The 22,893-nt window shown below is 44.9% G+C and overlaps 1 protein-coding gene across 3 annotated transcripts in view; it reads right to left on the bottom strand.

Annotated features, from left to right (window-relative positions):
- Positions 1-22,893, bottom strand: part of COBL (cordon-bleu WH2 repeat protein) — a 298,749-nt gene that overhangs the window by 141,070 nt on the left and 134,786 nt on the right. The gene's annotated exons all lie outside the window — the stretch shown is intronic.

The raw sequence follows: 22,893 nt of genomic DNA, 5'->3' as shown, positions 1-22,893 counted from the left end.
AGGTCAGTATGGAGGCTCCACAGCGGGAGTGGAGGAGGGGAGGGGAGCACGAACACTGGGTGAGGAGGTGTGATGGTGAGTGGAGAGAGGTGAGCATAACATGGTGCTAGGCTCATGGGGATGAGGCAGGCAGAGACATGAGGGAAACACCCAGACCCGCACAGCAGGGTGTGTGTGTGTGTGTGTGTGTGTGTGTGTGAGATGGCTTGCTGTGGTTCCATGTGAGATTTCGATGGATGCAAACTCAAGCACAATTTTGGCAGGTGGGAGTGACGATTCTAATTCATATGAACAATAAAACCTTAATAATAAAGGTTTCCCTTTCAAATGTGTGAAGTTTCCTACAATTTACAAGGTAGCAGACTTTGAATGCTGACCTATGAGTTCTGTTTACTAAAACTCACCAGAAGTAAGATTTCCTACATGGTCACAGTGGAGATAAATGAATAAAGGTATTGAGATGAATGGATTTCTCCAAAGGACATCAAACCTCGCTTCTCAAGTGGCTCATGTGTGTTTCTTGAATGCCGCAGGTTGGATGAGGAGAGGACGTGAGGATCTGGCAGCTGGTTGGTATTGGCTGGGTCTCAGGGCTGACGGAAAAAGACGCCTCTTCCCCATATAGAAACAAAACTGTTCAACACAATGAGCAAGGCTCTCCCTGTAAGCAACCAGATGATTTCTAGCACTCCTATCAAATCAGGAAGGCTGCTCTGTAACTCCGAATAACTGAGTCATTAGATGGAGGAAGTCAAGCTGATAAAATGTCTTTTCCAGCAAATTCATCTTCAAGTAAAGTAGTAGGGTTTTTGTTTTTTAAAGAAGCAGGAAGTGTGGGTGTGATTCAGTCGTCTGTTGGTTGAGGAGACCAACAGCAACTTCACAACCCCCTCTCACCTGCAAAGACATCCCTCATCCTTTGCTCACCACAGGCTTCATTCTGTAGAAGACTGACCCCAAAATTCACCACTGCAGATGGGACCCTTATGCAAGGGTCCAAGGAAAAAGCCCAGTTAGAACGAACACAGGGCAACAGCACTTTGCAGACTTTCCTGGACAAACGGAGAAGGGTGGTCTCCCTTCCGGAAGGGAGTCTGGGCAGACGCTGGCTGCGAGTGGGGAGAACTGGGGCTGCGGGGGAAGGAAGGGACCCGACCCCAGACTGGAGCAGAAACAGCAGGGATGCGTGGGGTCATTCAGCTCCCACACACCAACCCATGTGATCACAGAACCGTTCCACCAGGCTGGTAATCACATGACGTCCTTTCACAAGGAAGGAAACCGAAGCAGAGAGCGCGACTCCTCCAGAATTACAACCAGGCAGGCTGCCGGGAAACAGAGGTTCTGAAACACGGCTGCACACTGTGACCCCAACTCCTGGAGCTTTTGAAGATGGGAGACGCCAGCCACACCCCAGATCGACTTCAGCAGACACTCTGGGATGGGAGTAGGTATTTGATTTTTTTTTTAAGTGTCAAAATATGTATAACATAAGATTTATCATTTTAAACCACTTTAAACCACTTTAAAATGTGCAGTTCACAAGCATGAAGTACATTCCAGACGCTGCCCAGACACCACCGTCCAATTCCAGCACTGCTCATCCCTCTAAAAGGATACCCTGGTCAATTCAGTAGCCACGGCCCATCCATCTCCCCAGCCCCTGGCGACCACCTGGCTGCTTCCTGACTCTCTGGGCTTCCCTGGCTGCTTCACAGGAATGGAGGCAAACAACACATGGTTTCCAGGTCTGACTTCTTTCACTCGGCATGAAAATTTCAAGCTTCCCTTGGTCTCAGCCTGGGTCAGAGCGTCCTTTCTCATCATGGCTGGATAATCCTCCTTCTCACGGAGAGTGCATATTCTGCTCAACCCATTCATCTGGGGACCGACACGAGGCTTGTTTTTGTCTTTTGACTTTTGGGACTAGAGCCACTGTGAACAACTGCGTCCCAGTGTTGGCTTGAAGCTCTTTCCTCGACTCTGGTGGGTCCCTGGGAGCAGACTTGCTGTGTCTATGCTCCGTGCTCCCCAGCAGCTGCACCGTTTTATATTCTTTCCCACTATCAGTAAAAGGGGGTTCCGATTTCTCCACATCCTTGCCAACACTTGCTATCTGTTATTTTCCTTTTATAAAAAATTATGGCCATCTTCTTGACATGAAGCAGTACCTCACTTGGGTTTGGGTTTGCATTTTTGTAGCTCATCATGACCCCGAGCATCCTTTCATGGGCTCGCTGGCCCTCAGGCATCTGCTTTGGAAGGCAAGATTAGGAGCCACTGCTGGAGAGTCCTTCCCGGAACCGTCATAGCATGCTGCCCAGGGCAGAGGTGGCTCATTTTTCCTTCTTTCTCAGGACAGAGCCTTAGAGCATGAGCCCGGGACATTTTTCCTGGTCTCCAGCCCAAGGATGGCAGGAGTTCCCACGCATGACAAACCTCCACTGGGAACAACTATACAAGATTTCTGTCCCTCAGACTTCCCTCAGAAAAGCATATCAGAGAGTGAGTGACATGTTTCCAGGGGAGCCTTGAATAGCTTTCATCTAATTTAAGGAGATTAATCATACATTCTGGAGCTTTACTATTAATTGACAAGGAACCAGTGACCCAACCATGATCCCTCCCTGGGGCTCCACTGCATGCACAAGACACAGCTGATCCAGTGGGTGCCAGCCTGGCCATGGAGATGGGGCCTCAGGCCACACACAGTACAGAGCCATCTGTGATGTCCACCTGTAAAGTTCTGCAGGTTCCGTCAGGCCGCCTGTGATGTCCACCTGTGAAGCTCTGCAGGTTCCGTCAGGCCGCCTGTGATGTCCACCTGTAAAGCTCTGCAGGTTCCGTCAGGCCACCTGTGATGTCCACCTGTGAAGCTCTGCAGGTTCCATCAGGCCGCCTGTGACCCTCTCTTGCAGGCTGGGCCCCCTGCCCTTGTCTGTGCACCTGACCTTTAGGGACAAGATTCTCCTGACCCATGCCCCCTCTGCACTCTCCCTTGAAGACATGAACTCCTGCTGGAAATAAAAAGAGAAGGAAAAAGGTGACTGCAGAGGAGCTGCGGGAGGTGGCAAGAGACCAGAGGCCCAGGAGAGAGGAGGGTTAGAAGCGCAGACTTCGGATCAGATACAGGTTTTCTCATCCCAAGGCAGGTAACAGAGAGGAACATCAAAGGAGATTTGAGGGCTTCTGTCCAATCTTTTCACTGCAAGGTGAGCAAGCCAGGAGGAAAACCAGATACGGAACACGGTTGCTACAACCCATCAGAAAACTGGAAAGCAGAACTACTGCTGCTGTTTGTCATTCTAGGAGACACGCAGGGCACTTCTCTTTGTGGGTGGCACGTGGGGAGCTAGTGCCTCCCGGAAGGAAAGGGAGAGAGTCGCCACTTTCTCTTTTCTTCTCTGAGAACTCAGGCCCCTAGTGGGCACCTGTCAGCTTCTGTTTCATCGACTGGACTCAAAGGGGCTATTCCACCAGCCTGAAGCAAAAGTGTGGGTGCTCTTCCCAAGCTGGGGCACCACCTGCCCTGCCCACGGGAGCCCCATTGACCTCGTCTTCTCTCCCAGACACAGTGGCTTCTGAGACAGAGACTGTGCCGATACTGGGAGGCTCGGTTCAGCCTCTCCTCCCGGGCCCCCTGCCCCTGCTCTCCATAGCATCCTCCCCAGAGCTGCCTGGACTCTGCTCCCCAAGTGAGCCCCCAGGAACAGCCTGCAGAGGCCAACAGCTTAGTGCGAGAGCCAGCAGAGGCTCTGTTGGCAGTCGCCCCGTCCTTCAGGGACCCGTCACTGCAGTGGCCTCTGCCCGCTTTTCAGGGTGTTGGGGTCTGCGTGTGCATGTGTGAGGAAATGTACACATACTCACACACATATATGATATATATAACTTACATATATGATTACCTGGGGAACCCGCGGTGGCTCAAACAGTAAAGAATCCACCTGCAATGCAGGAGACCCAGGTTCGATCCCTGGGTCAGGAAGATCTCCTAGAGAAGGGAATGGCAACCCACTCCAGCATTCCTGCCTGGAGAATCCCAGGGACAGAGCAGCCTCACGGGCTATAGTCCATGGGGTCACAAAGAGTCGGATATGACTGAGTGACTAACACTTCCACTTTTTACTATGTATTATATATTACTATATATAATAATTATACTTATTATAATAATATATCAATGTACTATACTATATTACATGATAAGCAAATAATATATAACATTATGTATAATATATATAATACATAAACAATATAATATAACATATGTACTATATAAAGAAGCTGCCTGCTAATATAGGAGATGTAAGAGACATGGGTTTGATCCCTGGGTCAGGAAGAGTCTCTGCAGGAGGGCACAGCAACTCCAGAATTCTTGCCTGGAGAATCCCACTGACAAAGGAGCCTGGTGGGCTACAGGCCACAGGGTCACAAGGAGCTGGACATGACTGAAGTGACTTAGCATGCACACACATCATATATTATAGGATATAGAATACAATTATATATATATATATATATATATAATAAAAATCTCTTATCATGAAAATACTCAAGCCCTCATTTCTGACTTTAATGCAGAATCCCCAGCCTCTATTTCTGGGTTCTTTTCCAAGTCTCTGAAGCCTCACTCCCCTTGTGCCAGGCCCACTGGCAGGGCAGTGCAGGCTGCCTAGCCTGCTTTCCCGAGCAGGTGCCCACCTGCCCCCACATCCCACGCGCCGCATCTGAGCCTGAGGGCTGGGGTCCCCCTCCACCCTCTGTGAGTCAGGGTGAGGGGCCAGGGCCCGTCGCCTCTCTGACGATGAGGTCACTGCCAGCAAGGTCGCACATGCCTGGGTTCTGAACACCGGGGTGGGGACCACTCTCCCCTCAGACATCAGTCATGGGCAGGCCCTGCGCCGTCCGCTCTTCAGGGTCACGAGCCGCTGTGTCCAGGGCGCTGGCTCCTCCCCAGACCGCACTTCCTCCAAGAGCCCTGGGTCTGCGGACGACTCGCACTCCACATGTAACCCCCTCCACAGTCGGCTACATTTTCTCTCTTGCTTCATGAGCAATTTTTAAACTGGCTGGCCCGTTTTCTGAAATAAGTCAATCAACAGATTTTTCCTGTTTCTATGGTGCTTGGTGAATCTGCAGGTTAACAGATCTGAGTCACTGACAAATTTATTTCACGGGATATGGATACAAAAGTCATCATCTGCTTTAGGCCTCTTCACGTTTCTTTCTATTTGAGATGCCGGCAGTTGTCAGGCTCTAGGGAGGCACTTCTATGCATGTGCATGCATGCTGTGTATAACTGCACACTCACACTCACACACACACAACCACACACGAGACACGGTGCTTATTGCTTTCACAGAAGCCACAGGCTTGGAAGAACAGGGGGGCAGCCCAGCTCTGCTGACATGCAGGAGAAGGGTCGTACCTTGGCTCGGGCATCAGCCAGGTAGCCCATGTAGCCAGTGATGCACCAGCCGGGTAAACCAGCCTTCCGGGCAACCAGAAGCAGGACAGGCACACTGCAAGTCTCCCCTTGCCTTGGCGATTGACCCCAGAAGCCTGGAGGTGGCATCCCAGGAAATAACCCTGATACACAGCGCTGACACAGATTATCACAATTCTTGATAAACGGCCACATTCTTCCTTTTACGTTTTGATTGTCCTCAGCATAATGTTCACATTTCCTGGAGAAACTACAGAGGACAGGAGAGACATCCGTCCTTCGAGAGGAAGCAGACACCTCAGTGGCCTTTCCACCCAGAGGGTGACGTGAGGGTGAGAGGACCACCCGGCCCCCTTCAGAAGACGGTTCTGGGGGATGTCATCACCGTTCAGATGGGAGCCCCCCGCGGCTGTTCAAGGCCGGACAGAGACGCAAACGCCACAGTTCAAAGGGTTACACGTCTCCTTCTGACCTTTTGGAGAAACTGCTTTGCTTTTTCCAGTACACTTTACAGGGTCTTAGGGTTGGAATGGCAACCTTTGACCCAGACATGAGTGACAAGCACCCCAAGCAGACAAAGGATCCTTGTTTAACGCTGATTTAAGGTCAGAACGGAAGAATAGGTGCCCGAGTGCTGAGTCACTTCAGTCGTGTCCAACTCTTTGTGACCCTATGGACGGTAGCCCATCAGGCTCTCCATCCATGGGATTCTCCAGGCAAGAACACTGGAGCGGGTTGCTGTGCCCTCCTCCAGGGGATCTTCCCAACCCAGGGACTGAAACTGCGTCTCTTCCATCTCCTGCATTGGCAGGTGGGCGCTTTACACTAGCACCACATGGGAAACGAAGAACAGGGTTAGCTTGTTAATTGTAAGTCAAATAAAGGGCAATCACTTGGCCTTGCAGGAAAAATCCTTGCACGTGTAGCTTGCTGCTAAGCACCGAATCCCACCCCTTTCATGACAGCGACATTCAATGCCCATCCCTGAGATGGGGCCACGCCTCACTCTTCTCCCCACCCCCAGGGCCTGTGAAAGCCCGCACACCAGTCACCTCAACGTTCATGTTTGTGGGGCTTTCTGCAAGTTTATAGACAAAGAACTTGGAATAAACTAGCACATAATATTGTCCAAGGGCGCCAGGTGGCCCCTTTTAGGGAAATCCATTGCTGTGAGTGTTCTCACAGGGCGTTTTTACCTACACCTTCTGTCTCTAAGGAAGAGCTGGTAAAGGCAGACATTCCAAAATCAAAAGCAATTTCGCACACCAGTTCATCAGCAGTACAAGTCTGCCTGGAGACGGCACCTCCTCTCGCCCTTGCCGGCTGGCCTGTGAGGGTCTCCGTGGCATTTCTGTTTCTCGGGTCTGAGATGGGGATGCTCTGGCTGCTGCGCACAGGCACCGTCTAACTCAGCCCGGCTCAGGGATCCTCAGTGATGGACCAAACCAGACCACGGGCCTGGTTTCAGGTACCAAGACCCTCAGGCGCACAACCAGCTGAGGACCACCGCCCGCCTGCCAGGGAGCTACCGTTACTTTGTTTTTTGAGGTTAAATTCCTGCATGAGCAAAGTTGACCCGGGGCCCTGTTCTGTCCTCCTGGTTGGGTCCTGGCTCTCATGGGGACTAAGTTCTTCATACGCTGGTGAGAAGCCTACAGTGTAGACGGAGGGTGCCTTTTACCAGCACATGGAGGATGCTAAATGAATACAAATTAGGGTTTCAAAGGCAGCCATCCCTGTTCTTTGATAATACTGCACTGTTAAATTTGCTTTATTGCTGCCAAATATCATGATTGACAATTAAATATATAGTTACAAGATATGTAGCAAATCATTTTCGAACAACTAAATAACAAAAAGAAGAAATGGTCCACATAATCATGCTAAAGCAAATGTAATTATAATCCCTCCACACAAACTTACTTATATCGTAATATTTCATTACTGAATGAATTTTATTTAATTAATATTAAGTAATATTTCCACCTACTAATTCAAATCAGAAATTTAATCAAAAATTCATGCAATATTATTTATATCTTATTACTGAAATATAAGTAACTTTAGTAATTTCATTACTGAAATATTAATTAAAAATGGACACAAAATGTCACTAAATTCAAACTGCTGAAGGTTCTCTTGTTGCTTCTGTTCTTGGTTTACAGCATGTTCAGCTGCCTAAAGTCTCACACAGAAGCTTATGTATGCATGCAAGCTAAGTTGCTTCAGTCACGTCCAACTCTTTTCGACCCTATGGATTGCAGCCTGCCAGACTCCTCTGTCCATGGGATTTTCTGAGGCAAGAATACTGGAATGGGTTGCCATTTCCTTCTCCATGGGATCTTCCTGACCCAGGGATCAAACCTGCATCTCTTACGTCTCCTGCACTGCCAGATGAGTTTTTTTTTTTGTTTTTTAACCATTTTAGCGCCACCTGGGAAGCCCAATAGACGCTTACATTCTCTTACAAAGGAAATGAGCTAAACGGCTGCAAACTGTGTGTTAACTGTAACTCAGATCTTTTGCTGAGAGGCACTCCCTTCCTCCGGTCGAGGAAAGCAGCAGACAGCGAGGCAGTGACAGCGGGAAGGCCAGACCCTTGGTCCCGCTGCAGGGCTGACACTGGGGACCACCAGCTTCCCTAAACATCAGCCTCTCTTCTTTGATTCCAAGCTGAGTGCTGTCACAGTCACCCGTCAAGGCCGACTTCCCGGGCTCTCTGCGGCTGAGACTCTGTCATTATATTCTCACTGATGACATGTGAGTGGACATAATGTCCAAGCAACCTCCAGAGTGGCCGGTAGAAACCTCTGTTCATAATCATTCCTTCCAATGGAAGGACAGAAAGATGAGGGTGATCATCTGGATTCTTCTGTCCCTGAAAGGTTAGTGCTTCTATCCCTGGACAGTTCCAATCCTGGAAGGACTATGGTCAGAATCAAGAACTTCCCATCTCAGTCTCCACATCTAGGGAGCTTGTTATAGCTCCTCAGCCTACCCTTAGCATTTGGTGGCCATCATCAAAAGAGTTTGTGTGCCATGGACACTATACAGAAGAAGCCCTGAATTCGTGCAGACTGAGGGGAAAATACACTGCTATTTTATTTACTTTTTAACTGACCCACTATTTGTAGATACAGTGGGAGGATCACACTAAGTCTAGTTAGCATCTGTCACCACACTCAGTTACAGAATGTTTTTCTTGTGATAAGAACTTTTAAGGTCTTGCCTCTTAGCAACTTTCAAATATACACTACAGCCTTATTAACTACAGTTACCAGGCCTGTACATGATGTCTCCAGGACTGATTGATTTTATAACTTTTATAGCTATTAGTTTGTACTTTTTGACTCCCTTCACCTATTCTGTCCCCTCCCCTCCCCCATGCGTCTGGGAATCACAATCCACTTTCTGCATCTATGAGCTCATTTCTATGTTATTTATTTAGATCCCATGTATAAGGGAGATCAGATAGTGTTTGTCTTTTTTGTCTGACATGTCACTTAGCATAATGGCCTCAAGGTTCATCATCTGTCTTGTTGCAAATGGCAAGATTTCATTCTTTTTTATGGCTGAATAGTGTTCCATTCAATACACGTATCACATCATATCCACTTATTCATTGATGGATACTTAGGTTGTTTCCATATTTTGGCTATTATAAGCCACACACATGGAAGCATATATAATTTTTCAAGTTAGTATTCTTGTTTTCTTTAGGTAAATATCCAGTAGTGGAATTACTAGATGATATGGTAGTTTCACTTTTCATTTTTTGAGGAACCTCCACACTGTTCTTCGTAGTGGCTACACCAGTTTAACATTCCTACCAACAGTGCACAGGGTCGCCATTTCTCCACATCATCACCAGCACTTGTTATCTCTTATTTTCTTGGAAAGAGCCACCCTATCACAATGATACCCATTGTGGTTCTGTTTGCATTTCTCTGATGATTAGATATAGAGCATCTTTTCTTGTGTCTGTTGGCCATTTCTGTGTCTTCTCTGGAGAAATGTTTACTCAGACCCTGTGCCTGATTTTTAATAGGGGTGTTAGGGGTCTTTCTGCTATCTAGTTGTACGAGTTCTTTACATGTTTTAGACACTAACCCATTACTGAATATGTAATTTGCAAACTTTCTCATCCAGTAGGCTGCCTTTCATTCTGTTGCTGCTCTCCTTTGTCTCACAGAAGCTTTATGGTTTGATTTGTGCATGTGTGCACTGTCACTTTAGCGGTGTCCGACTCTCCGTGACCCCAGGACCACAGCGCACCACGGCCTCTGTCCAGAGATTTTCCCAGCAAGAATACTGGAGTGAGCTGCCACGCCCTGCCCTGGGGACCTTTCTGACCCGGGGATCAAATCTGTGTTTCCTGCGTCTCCTGTATTGCAGGTGGATTTTTTTACTGCTGAGCCACCAGAGAAACCCATAGTTTTGAGATAGTCCCACTTATTTATTTTTGCTTTTGTCACCTATACGTTTGGTGTCAAATCCAAGAAATAATCACCAAAACTGAAGTCAAGGAGCTTACCACCTCTTTCTCTTCTAGGAGTTTCATGGTTTCAGGTCTTACATTCAAGTCTTTAATCCATTTTTAGTTCATTTTTATTTACAGTGTAATACAGTGGTCCAGTTTCATTCTTTTGCATGTCTGTCTAGTTTTCCCAACTCCATTGATTGAAGACATTGTTCTTTCTATATATTCTTTATGGCTTTGACATAAACTAATTGACCATGTATCTGTGGGTTTACCTCTAGGCTCTCTGTTCTATTCCACTGATCTGTCTGTTTTTATGCCAATGCTATAATTTTTTGATTACCATAACTTTGTAGTACAGTTTAAAATCACAGAATTTTCAGCTTTATTTTTCTTTCTCAGGATTGCTTTGACTATTCAGGGTTTGTTGTGGCTACTTACAAATTTTAGGATTGCTTTATCCATTTCTATGAAAAATGACATTGGAATTTTGACAAGGATTGCAGTAAATCTGTCAATTGCTTTTGATAATAAGGATATAAATATTAAGTGTTCCACTCCATGAGCATGGGACATCTTTCCATTTATTTTGTCTTCTTCCATTTCTCTCAGCAATGCCTGATAATTTTCAGTGTACAGGTTTTTCACATCCTTGGTTTAAATATATGTCTGTATATTTTATTCTTCAACATGCAATTGTAAATGGGTTTTCTTAGCTTCTCTTCCTGATAGTTTGCTATTAGTATATAGAAATGCAACAGATTTCTATATATTGATTTTGTAATCCTGCAATTTTACTGAATTCATTTATTAGTTCTAACTTTTTTTTTTTGATGGAATCTCCACAGTTTTCTATATTTGGTATCACATCATCTGCAAATAATGACAGTTTTATTTCTTCTTTTCCTATTTGGGTGCTTTTTATTTCTTTTTCTTGCCAAATTGCTCTAAGACTTCAGATAATATTTTGATTAAAAGTGGTGAGGTGATCATCCTTGTCTTGCTCCTGATCTTAGAAGAAAAGTTCTTAGTTTTAGCCTTGAGTTTGATGTTATCTGTGGGCATGTCATAGATGACCTTTTTTATACTGAGGTACATTCCTACCATACCAACTATGTTGAGAGTTTTTGTCATAAATGGATGCTGAATTCTGTCAAATGCCTTTCTTTGCCTCTGTTAAAATGACTGTATGATTTTCATCCTTCAACTTGTTACTGTGGTACGTCACATTCATTGATCTGCTGACGCTGAACCATCCTTGCATCCCTGGAATAATCTCACGTGATTAATGTGTATGGTCATTTTAATGGATTGTGGTATTTGGTTTGCTAATACTTTGTTAAGAATTTTTTACATCTACATTAATCAGGGATATTGGTGTATAATTTATTTTTCTTGTGATGTCCCTTTCTGACTTTGGTGTCAGGGTAATGTTAGCCTCATACAATGAGTTTGGAAGTGTTCCCTCCTTTTTGTGCTTTTTGGAACAATTTGAGAAAGAGTGGTATAATTCTCTGAATGTTCGATAGAATTTCCCAGTGAAGCTAGCTGGTCCTGAACTTCTGTTTGTTGGATCCCCTACAGGTTTAAATAGCAGCCTTAGGTCAAACATCTGAGAAGGTGACTGTGTGCAGAACAAGTAAAAAGCAGTGTGCTATGCCCCAGTCTGGAAGAGACCATAGCCCTCTATGGGAATGACCACAGCCAGCCCTTCAGACTTTCTTGACCCTTGGTCACAATTTGCTTCCACATTCAGCTTGGAAATGGCTCTACAGCTTTATTCTGCTCTGGAACAAGGCTCTAGACTCAACCTCTCTCAGCTCGCTGGACTCATTGGTCCTGCTGAACTTGCAACATCCAGAGTAAGATTGCCAAGAATTGTCTGACAGCAAATAGACACACATATAGTCTATAACTTCTCATCTCTAACCACGCACCCTAACTTCTAGTCTCCATTTCTCGAGAGTAAAGGAAACCCCTCAACACCACTTCTACCTTGCTCCTCAGACGGCAGCCTGGGTGAAGCGCGACATCCTCTTGATGGTGGAGGATGCTGGTCTCAGCATAACACCCAAGAGCAGAGGAACGGTCTCACCTCGGGGACCTGCCAGGGGCTACTGCTGCTCCCTTGGTAGGAGTGACAAAGGCCAAGAAAAGAAGGGGCTCTGAGGACCTCAGAGGACTGGTACCATACAGGTAACATCATTTACAGTTCCCTTGGAAAGGGCGCTATTCCACAGGAGGCTGCAAAACCTCAGTCCGACACGGCTTAATCAAACAATCCATGTCGCTGTGACTCATCAGAAACATTCAGATGCTGCTTTGCTGTCTCACTTGCCTCTGCCCCAGGAACACACCCGCGCTCCTCCTGGACAAACAAAGACCTCGTCACAGAACAGGCTGGGCTGGGGGGTGGCATTGGTGTCTGGCAGGCATTTGGAAAGGTGGCCGCAAGCGCGGCTGCCAGATCCCCCCAATCCCTGACCTACACGCGTGGACCAAGGAGAGGAGGGGTGGCAACAAATTTCCCAAAACTGTTCACAGAAGTGTGGGACATCAATTCTTATTCTGAAATTCTGTCTACTCTCCCCTTTCCAATGAGGGATTCAGCATTCAATATCTCAGCCTAAAACTTCAATTGCTGGGCAATTCGGATATCAACTTCAGCATCAATAACTTTATTTTTCTATATTTGTGTGTAACCTGACTCTGCCTACACTATTTGCTTGTTTCTAGTAACACAATGAACAAGAAATTGACTTTCAGCAGCCGTAGTCTGAACGCGATACACAGGCACTCAGCAGGCACATGTGAGGTCCCTCCTCTTGCTTCTGGACCCTGGCCTAGCTGCTAGTGACAGGGTCATGAAAATGTAATGATAATAATAATGATAAATGGCTCCTGCCCTCAGTGAGCTTAAAATCCTTTCCTCCTTTTTTGCTACAAGTAACACTAATGTTGCAAGGAAACCAGGATATGATGGCTATTAAGACCAGAAGTTCTCTAAAAACAGCAGAGGAGGTGAATTTTGGCACAGCCAAATCAACTGAGATGACTTTAGAGTTAGACACCACAAGTTGTCAGAGTCATAAAATGCAGTTAGAAAATGCTCTCCTTGGTGACGAAAAGACCGCATGGTTCATATGTACCCTCAGCTTTATTTGCACAGATTTCAACCCCCATCCCCATAAATTAATACCCAGAAGCCAGATACCTAAGGTGCAGTGTGTACTGAACACAGTGACGACTAGAACCAGTGAACATCTGACTTAATGGAACCTGAATGGAGGAATACCGCATCTGCTTGGCAGTATTTAAATTTTATTCCATGAGTTGTTTAGAAACTGTTCCAGGTCCCATTATGGTGGTGAATATGGAGGAGGGCCCATGTCATCTGTAATGAAGATATAACACGCACTTTGCCAGCCTCTACTCAAAACAGAGCATTCAACTCACACCAAGACAGAGATGGAAAGGAAATTCAGAGGAAGGTGAAAATCACGTGTTTTTTTTTTTTCCTGTAAAGGACTGAATTTTCAAAGAAACAAACTTCATAACCACTGCATTTACGATTTGTTTTCATTTTTGTTATAAAGCTAGAAAATCATCCAGATAATATGAGACAGAAATCTATCATGCTAAAAGAAATAATATCAAAAACAAACCACTTAGGAAATATCATTAAAAATGTATTCTTATAGTGCAACCAAATACTCTGATCAAGATATAGATAGATACTCACAGATACCTATCTATATCTATGTTGCATGTTTTTCTCAAGCGAAGGAAGCAAAATATTCCTTTCTTACCTTTTTACTTTTCTTGGCTTTTCTGCCTTTTTTATGTCCAAGCAGCAGTTACTATCCAAATTTATCAGATTATCTCAGTCTGATGCTAGGTGCCAAGATTCCTGATCGGTGCCTCCTGAAAGCTGGTCTCAGCATCTCCTCCAAAAGGAGGTCCCAGGCTCACTGGGTCACCCAGCAGGAAGCATCACAAGTAAGTGTTAGGCTTTACTGGAGACTCTCCTTCAAGTGTTATACTTACGATGTAATTATAGACTCACAATGTGTCATCTGGGGCAGCAAACATTCTTCACTAGGTAAATATGGGCATCACTCTGACCATGAGATGAAAAGAAAGCTCTGGTCCTTCTCATCCCAGACTGAGGGTCAGAAGCAGGAAGTCATTTGTTCAGTGTGCTTCCAATCTAGAGTCACTGCAGGTTGCCCTGAACATACCTGCACACACACACACACACACACACACACACACACACACACACACACACTGTCTCACACACACACTCTCTCTCTCACACATACACCTGCACACACACAGACTTGGATAATTGGGAGCACCTGGCCCATGTCCTCTGCGGGCAGCACATCCTCCCACATCCCACATCCTCCCACGTCCCCCATGGACCATCTCACAGACTGAATCTCCCTGTGCAGATCCTGTCCCCCATGTGGCTCTCTCAAAGCCAGACTCCACCCCTCCACCCAGGAGCCAGGGTCCAGGGCCTTGGTTCTCAGCACAGAGCTTCATCTGGGAGCTCATTAGAAATGCCAAATCACATTCTTAGTCCCTGGCCCCCTGAATCAGAACTGTCACAAGACCCCATGACGCCCCTGTACTGGGAGTCCGAGCAGTGTTGGGAGCGGGGCTCCTCTGCGTATGTCTCTCCTGAACACAGGACTTGGCTTGGCTCCTCTCCATCCCCCAAGTGTCTGGTGGCCCCCTGGTCTCCCATGGCAGGGCCCCGGTGAATTCTGCCCAGAGAGGGGCTTGGGAAGGGATGGGAGACAGAGGGAGATCCCTGTGTGAAGCAGCTGGCAGCCTCTTCCTCGCTCTCCTCCCCCTCCCTCCAGTCAGTCCTTCCCTGCCTTTTTTATTTTCTTCACATTCACTATTCTTATTCTATGAGTCAAGATCCAGCCTTTGGGAAGATGTGGTACATATACAAACAGATACTACTCAGTCATAAAAGAGAATGAAGTCATGCCATTTGCAGCAACACGGATGCAACTAGCGATTATTACTGACTGAAGTGACACAGAGAAAGTCAAATGTCACATCAGCTATATGTGGCACTTACAGTGCTACACAAATGAACTTGTCTACAAAACAGACTCACAGACACAGAAAGCAGACTTGTGGTTGCCCAGGGGAAAGGGTGGTGGAGGAACAAATCGGGAGATTGGGATGAGCAGGTGCAAGATATTCTATACAGGGTGGATGGACAACGAGCTCCTACTGTATGGCACAGGGCGCTATATTCAGTATCCTGGGATAAACTACAATGGGAAAGAGTATGCTTAATATGCAGGTTTAACTGAATCACAAAGGCTTGCCTTGTGACTCAGATAGTAAACAGTCTGCTCTCAATGCAGGAGATCTGGGTTTGATCCCTGGGTCAGGAAGATTCCCTGGAGGAGGGCTTGGCAACCCACTCCTGTATTTTTGCCTGGAGATTCCCACGGACAGAGGAACCTGGTGGGTTACAATCCACGGGGTCGCATAGAGTCAAACATGACTGAGCGACTAATGCACATAAGTGAATCACTGCCGTGCAGCAGAAATTAATGTAACATTGTAAATTAACTGCATTTCAATAGAATTTTAAAAGGATTCAGACTCTGGAAAGTAAATCATTACATACATTGCTAATGCATACATATCGTGCACTGTTTATGAACATATAATCATTGACTGTATTTTATTAAAATATAAAAGCTTCAAACGGACTGTTACTCTGTAGGGAGGAAGGGGGGGTCTGTTCTAAAGCGAGTTTCATCTACAGCCAAAACAGTGAGGCCAGAAAGGAACCTGAAGTGGGGCCCCCGGGAGGAGTGAGATGCTGGGGTTTGGCCGTACTCTGAAGGCAGCAGGTGGGGATCTGAGCTGGACTGCAGATGGAGCAAGGAGAACAGAGGAAGTAAAGGGGCCCCAAGCTTTGGGATTCAGCCGTGATGACGCAGCTGCCTTTCCCAAGGCAGGGAAGGGCTTGGAGGGACAGGGGTCTGCTCCTCTCTGCTGTCTGGTCCCAGAAGTGACTCGAAGACCTCCAACTCAACCAACCCCTGTGAAGACAACTGTGGTTCTCCAGTTTTGTGCTTGTCCACCCAGGAGCAGCAGAGGCTCACAAAAGAAATGCAGAAATTAGGGGAAAAAAACAGGGACTCATATTTTAAGGGAAATAAGGAAAATCGGTATTTTAAAAGGAACTCTCTTTACTTCTCATTCCTACAAACATTAAATCCTCAGCCAAAAGGGTAAAAATCTGTTTCTTCTTCCCACTATGAGAACTAAGTATTGGCCTGAGGCCCCTCAATCAACCTTTCAGGCTCTAGTTAGAGTATATTTTTCCCATTTTAAGAATTCAGTACGTTGGAAAAAAATTCCTTGAGGCTTTAAAAACAAAACCTTCCTCTGACAGTTTCCAGATTTGCACTGGAGAGCACAACATAAAAACTTTAAAAACTACTTTGAATGGGCAAATACGTGTGCCAAGCAGCTTTGGGTCATTTTTCTAAATTACATTTTTGGTATGGTACTGGCACAAAGACAGAAATATAGATCAATGGAACAGAATAGAAAACCCAGAGATAAATCCACGAACCTATGGACACCTTATCGTCGACAAAGGAGGCAAGGATATACAATGGAAAAAAGACAACCTCTTTAACAAGTGGTGCTGGGAAAAGTGGTCAACCACTTGTAAAAGAATGAAACTAGAACACTTTCTAACACCATACACAAAAATAAACTCAAAATGGATTAGAGATCTAAAGGTAAGACCAGAAACTATAAAACTCCTAGAGGAGAACATAGGCAAAACACTCTCTGACATAAATCACAGCAGGATCCTCTATGACCCACCTCCCAGAATATTGGAAATAAAAGCAAAAATAAACAAATGGGACCTAGTGAAACTTAAAGCTTTTGCACAACAAAGGAAACTATAAGTAAGGTGAAAAGACAGCCTTCAGATTGGGAGAAAATAATAGCAAATGAGGAAACAGACAAAGGATTAATCTCAAAAATATACAAGCAACTCCTGAAGCTCAATTCCAGAAAAATAAATGACCCAATCAAAAAATTGGACAAAGAACTAAACAGACATTTCTCCAAAGAAGCAATACAGATGGCTAACAAACACATGAAAAGATGCTCAACATCATTCATTATCAGAGAAATGCAAATCAAAACCACAATGAGATACCATTACACGCCAGTCAGGATGGCTGCTATCCAAAAGTCTATAAGCAATAAATGCTGGGGAGGGTGTGGGGAAAAGGGAACCCTCTTACACTGTTGGTGGGAATGCAAACTAGTACAGCCACTATGGAGAACAGTGTGGAGATTTCTTAAAAAACTGGAAATAGAACTGCCATATGACCCAGCAATCCCACTTCTGGGCATACACACCGAGGAAACCAGATCTGAAAGAGACACGTGCATCCCAATGTTCATCGCAGCACTGTTTATAATAGCCAGGACATGGAAGCAGCCTAGATGCCCATCAGCAGATGAACGGATAAGGAAGATGTGGTACATATACACCATGGAATATTACTCAGCCGTTAAAAAGAATTCATTTGAATCAGTTCTAATGAGATGGGTGAAACTGGAGCCCATTATACAGAGTGAGGTGAGCCAGAAAGGAGCCCATTATACAGAGTGAAGTAAGCCAGAAAGATAAAGAACATTACAGCATACTAACACATATATATGGAATTTAGATAGATGGTAGCAATAAACCTATATGCAAAACAGAAAAAGAGACACAGAAGTACAGAACAGACTTTTGAACTCTGTGGGAGAAGGTGAGGGTGGGATGTTTCAAAAGAACAGCATGTATATTATCTATGGTGAAACAGATCACTAGCCCAGGTGGGATGCATGAGACAAGTGCTCGGGCCTGGTGCACTGGGAGGACCCAGAGGAGTCGGGTGGAGAGGGAGGTGGGAGGGGGGATCGGGATGGGGAATACGTGTAACTATATGGCTGATTCATGTCAATGTATGACAAAACCCACTGGAAAAAAAAATTTAAAAAAATAATAAATAAATAAATTACATTTTTGGGTCTGTGTCCTTTCTACTGTCTGAGAGGAGCTTCCTACCCAAGACACCCGGATTAGAAATGAAAACCTGGGCGGCTACAATGACCGATTTGTTGCTGATGGCACTACCCTTTGGAGAAACCACGCAGTAACTAACATATGTTGTCCTGAAAGCCATAAAAGTGTCTCACTCTCTGATTCCCTAATACCTTCGCAAGTCCCTTTTATAAGGAAAATCCCCCAAATGAAAATGGGCTTTTGAGCCGAAGAGGACCCTCGCATTTCTCACAGTTGCCAAGAAAGGAACGAGGAAGGGAGCAGAGTCCAGCAGCGCAGCGAGCGTCAGCCACGTACGCCTCCCTGCGCCCGGGTGTCAGGCTCACGTAACCCTCCTGGGAGCCGTGGGGTCGAGGGCCACAAACCCACTGCGCACGCAGGGCAGGTGAGCATAAAGGTCAGAGCTGTGTGTGCTAACGTCAGAGTCCAGAAGCTAAAGCCGCGCTTTCCCCTCTTCCTGGACGATCACACCACCTTTAAAAAACTGAGACACCATGGCTGTACCAGAGCAAACTGTGAATGACACGATGCTGCTGCAGGAAAAGTGAAAAGAGCACACCTCTCCCTGTCGGAGTGCAGGCGCCAGGGGCTCAGGAGGCAAAGCGACACGCATTGGGTTGGGCTGTCCGCCTTCCGCGTGACGTCCCCCTGCACTTTGCAAACTTTCCCGCATGCTGCGTATTTTGTAATTCTGAACACAGAACACTTTCGAAACATGCTAGAGACTGTCAAATCTCTCTTCAAAATGAATTTACAACAAAAATTAGTTCTACATCCCAAACGTGGCTTCCCACTCAGGATGCTTTCTCCTCTTGACTTGGGGAATGCTCAGGAAAACAGCGACTGTTAGCTGGGAGGTTACAGGACTCACTGTACCTGTGCAGATACTGCCCTCTTGTGGCAGATCTGACTCAACACACACTTGGAGGAGCCAGCTCTTACAACTAGGGATGGGATTTTGAACAGGCCTGGGCAAGCTGGGGAGGATATGGGAAAAGTACGGGACTCTGGCACCACATTACGGAATTTGCTTTACAGCATAGTTTTTAATAAGTTTTTCTGAAAGTTTCACATTACTGATGGGCACCTTCTCAACTTCTGGGTTCCCAAGGGCAGGACTGTAATATGGCAGCTGCCTCCATTCAGGCCAACGGTGACATTTCAACCTCGACTTCGACAGCTTATTCAAGCTTTGGATGGAGAATCACTTTGGAACACCGTGAGGGCCTCCAAGGGACTCCAGGAGTGATGGAGGATTTCTGTAACTGCCTGAACAGGGGAAACGGCCCCAGAGGAATTGGCTTTTTTTTTTTTTTCTTCTTTAATTGAATCAATGCTTTTTAAAATCATTCCCCAAAAGATTTTATAACTTAAGTGTATCTGGTATGGTTCAAGCTGATACATATATTTTTTCTTTTAAACTTTTTCTTTTTTATGGGGTATACCTGATTAACAATGTCATGATAGTTTCAGGTGAACACTAGAGGGACTCAGCCACACAGATATATGTGTCCACTCTCCCCCAAACGCCTCTCTCATCCAGGCTGCCACATAACAATGAGCAGAGTTTCTTGTTCTATACAGTGGGTCCTTGTTGGTTATCCATTTTAAATATAGCAGTGTGTACCTGTCCTTCCCAAACTCTCTAACAATCCCTTCCCCCCAGCAACCATAAGCTCGTTTTATAAGTCTGTGAGTCTCTTTCTGTTTTGTAAGTAAGTTCATTTGTTATCATTTTAGACTGGTCAAATTTACAGCATTTAAATGAAGGCCCATGGGGTTGCAAAGAGTCAGACATGACTGAGCGACTGAACTGAACTGAGGGGCTGATAAACGGCCATCACTACAGTTCATTTTGCAATTTGCCCAAAGTCGCAGAGTTGATAACAAAACCAGGATAGGAACTCAGGTCCCTTTCCTCCTACATCAGAGCGTCATTTGCCACCGTATCAGACGCTGCAGTGTTTCTGCATGTGTGGCATTTCTGTGTGTTGAATTACAAATGAGATCAGGTGCCTTCTTCCATCACCATGCAGAGTTCATCCTGCTATTTACGTGCTTAGAAAAAGGGCAGAGGACGTAGACAGAGACCCCAGGGCCATTCCTACCTCACCACTAGTCACGTGCAGTGGACACTGACCACATCCCCACCGTGTGTCTTGGGGGCTAGGTCTGTGGGTTCCACAGAGGCACAGAGAAGGACCAGTTTCCCTGAAAATGTCAAATCCAGGAAAACTGCTTGAAACTATTTGTGAGGTGGTTATGTCCACTCAGATGCAAGGATCCTTGATTAAGAAAATGAAGATATATCTTGGAATATAGTAAATATTAGTTTACATGAAATTAATCTTTCCAGGAAAGACCTGATTACTTTGGCCATTCACATACATTAGGATAATTTTTAAAATGCAGATCTAATCTCTTCCAGCTCTTCAGGTTACAAATATAAGAAACCAGTTGCATTTTCTCAAGGAAAAATAAACAATAACATCTGGAAGTTTTCTAATAAAGCTCCCATCCAGTTTACTCACCATTTCAAAATGCTTCCTTAAAGGTGTTAGTTGAACTCTATACTTGCTAACCCTTACAAAGATGCTGCAGGCTGGATGGTGTTATGCCCATCAAACAGATGAGTAACGAGAGGCAGAGAGGCCCCTCTGCTGCCCAGGAATGAAGTCAGCTCCACACCCTGAGGGCAGATGTCGGTGCCCAGTTAGGAGTCAAGAGCTTGGGGGAGATTTATAAAAAGGGGAACTGTGATCTTAAGAAATGTCACATCAGCAACATGCTTGATCGAGGAGAATGTAATCTCAAACACAGACAAGATATCACAGACATAGAAATAACAAATATGAACATAAAACATATTGATAAACATAAACAGACATCAACAGATTTGATCAGCCACTAGGCTTTTGGAAGCTGGAAATTTTTGCCTCTGGATAAGGAAGGCTGCTCTTATTTATAGTGATGTGGGGAGGAAGAACGGAGATCGTGGAAGTAAGTGCAGGCCTGGTACATCAGGCAGGTGGCGGCAGCTGTGAGCATCGTCCTCTTTGACCTGCATCATTTTAGCAAGTGCTGTCTTGCCCTAGGGCTTCAAAGCCAGTAAACTCTTATTTCCAGGCCAATAATTAATCTGCACATTATAGAAACTCAGTTGTTGACTTTCATTTCTAGTAAAAAGTCACCTGTAATTTTATTTCTTTTTCACCTGTAATTTTAAAAATGAAATAAAAAAAAATCCTAGAGACCATCCATATATGTATAAAACGCTCTTCCCACTTCCCTTAAACTACTCTGTGCAATCACCTCACTTCGATCTGCAACAAAACCTGCAACACAATAATGTTGAGTCTCCATAGCTAAGAATGTGGCCCATCTTTCTATTTGCACAACTCTGCTTTTGTGTGGGGGGGCTTCCTGGGTGGTGCTAGTGGTAAAGAACCTGCCTGTCAATGCGGGAGATGTGGGTTCGATCCCTGGGCTGATCCCCTGGAGGAGGGCATGGCAACTCACTCCAGCATTCTTGCCTGGAGAATGGACAGGAGGAAGCTGGTGTGCGACAGACTCTGGGGCTGCAAAAAGCTGGGCATGGCTTAGCGACTAGAGAGCCGCCGTGGATTGAAGTCCGCTTTACAGCGAAGCAGCAGCACTGGTGGTGTGGTTACGGCAGGGAGAGGCTTGCTTAAGAGCACACAGCTCGTCTTAAAGGTCGTGACACAACTGCATTCAGGCTGATTTGGGGTCAGATGAGAATAGTGGTCACAGGCATTTTTATGGATGAGCGGTGGCCACCCTGGGTTCGAGCCCAGGCTGTGTTCCCCCCATGAGTCAAATCCTTCTTTTTATTGGAAACCAGTAAGATTTGGTTGTCAGGAGAGTTGACAGCTGATTTTCACAGCCTTAAAACATAGGGATTAAAAGGGGAAAGAGCTTCAAGTCCTGGATATCAAACTTCTATGTTTTAAAGAGATGTGTGAGAAATTGAGAACATATAGCTACCTTTAGATAACTGTCATGAGGATGAACACATTTACTTAAATTAAGAATATTACTTTTTTTAATCCAAAGTAAATGTGACTTGGCTTTTCAGTTGGACAATAAGGGCCTATTTCACTAATTAGTTAATATGGCAGATGGTCTCAATAAATTAAATGGGCTAAATCTATATAGCTAAGATCCTAACAAAAATAGACAAAGTTTGGGATGAGATTTTTTTTTAATGACTAAAAAATGCTGTTTTGGCAAAAGTGAGTAAAAACTGACAAGGTCAATTTCCTCAAAACTTACTGATGATATAGATTTAGAAAGTGCTTGTGACATCTATGACCACAGTTGCAATTCTTTTTTTTTTTTTTTTGGTAGATGAATAGTAACTAATCTTATGAAAAAGTCTGAATGAACTTTTTGGCTAATCCAGTATATACATGTATCAAATCATTATGCTGTGCACCTAAAACTAATATAATGTTATAGGTCAATTATATCTCAATTAAAAAAAAGTCACCTTTGCTATTCCTTAGTCCAGATCAACACGTTAGTAAAATCAGTAGCTATGACACATGTAATTCTAACCTCCAGCTTCTGAAAAATATAACACAAATGAAAACAAGAGTATGATGTCAAATTGGTCATTTTGACTCACTTAAATTTTCTAAAAATAATTTATACAATTTCAGTAACCATATCATACTTAATTATAATACTCCTTTACATGTATATAATATTTTATAATTATAAATTTTCATATATGCTATTTAATTTCTACATATATGTTCCTTTAGGAGAGATACCTTCAAACATTATATTTTAAAAAAAGAATCAGGTGGAGAGGGA

Source organism: Muntiacus reevesi, chromosome 6, assembly GCF_963930625.1.
Source record: "Muntiacus reevesi chromosome 6, mMunRee1.1, whole genome shotgun sequence".
NCBI lineage: Eukaryota > Metazoa > Chordata > Mammalia > Artiodactyla > Cervidae > Muntiacus > Muntiacus reevesi.
Note: the sequence above shows the minus strand (reverse complement) of the source record. Positions and strands in the feature narration are given on the sequence as shown.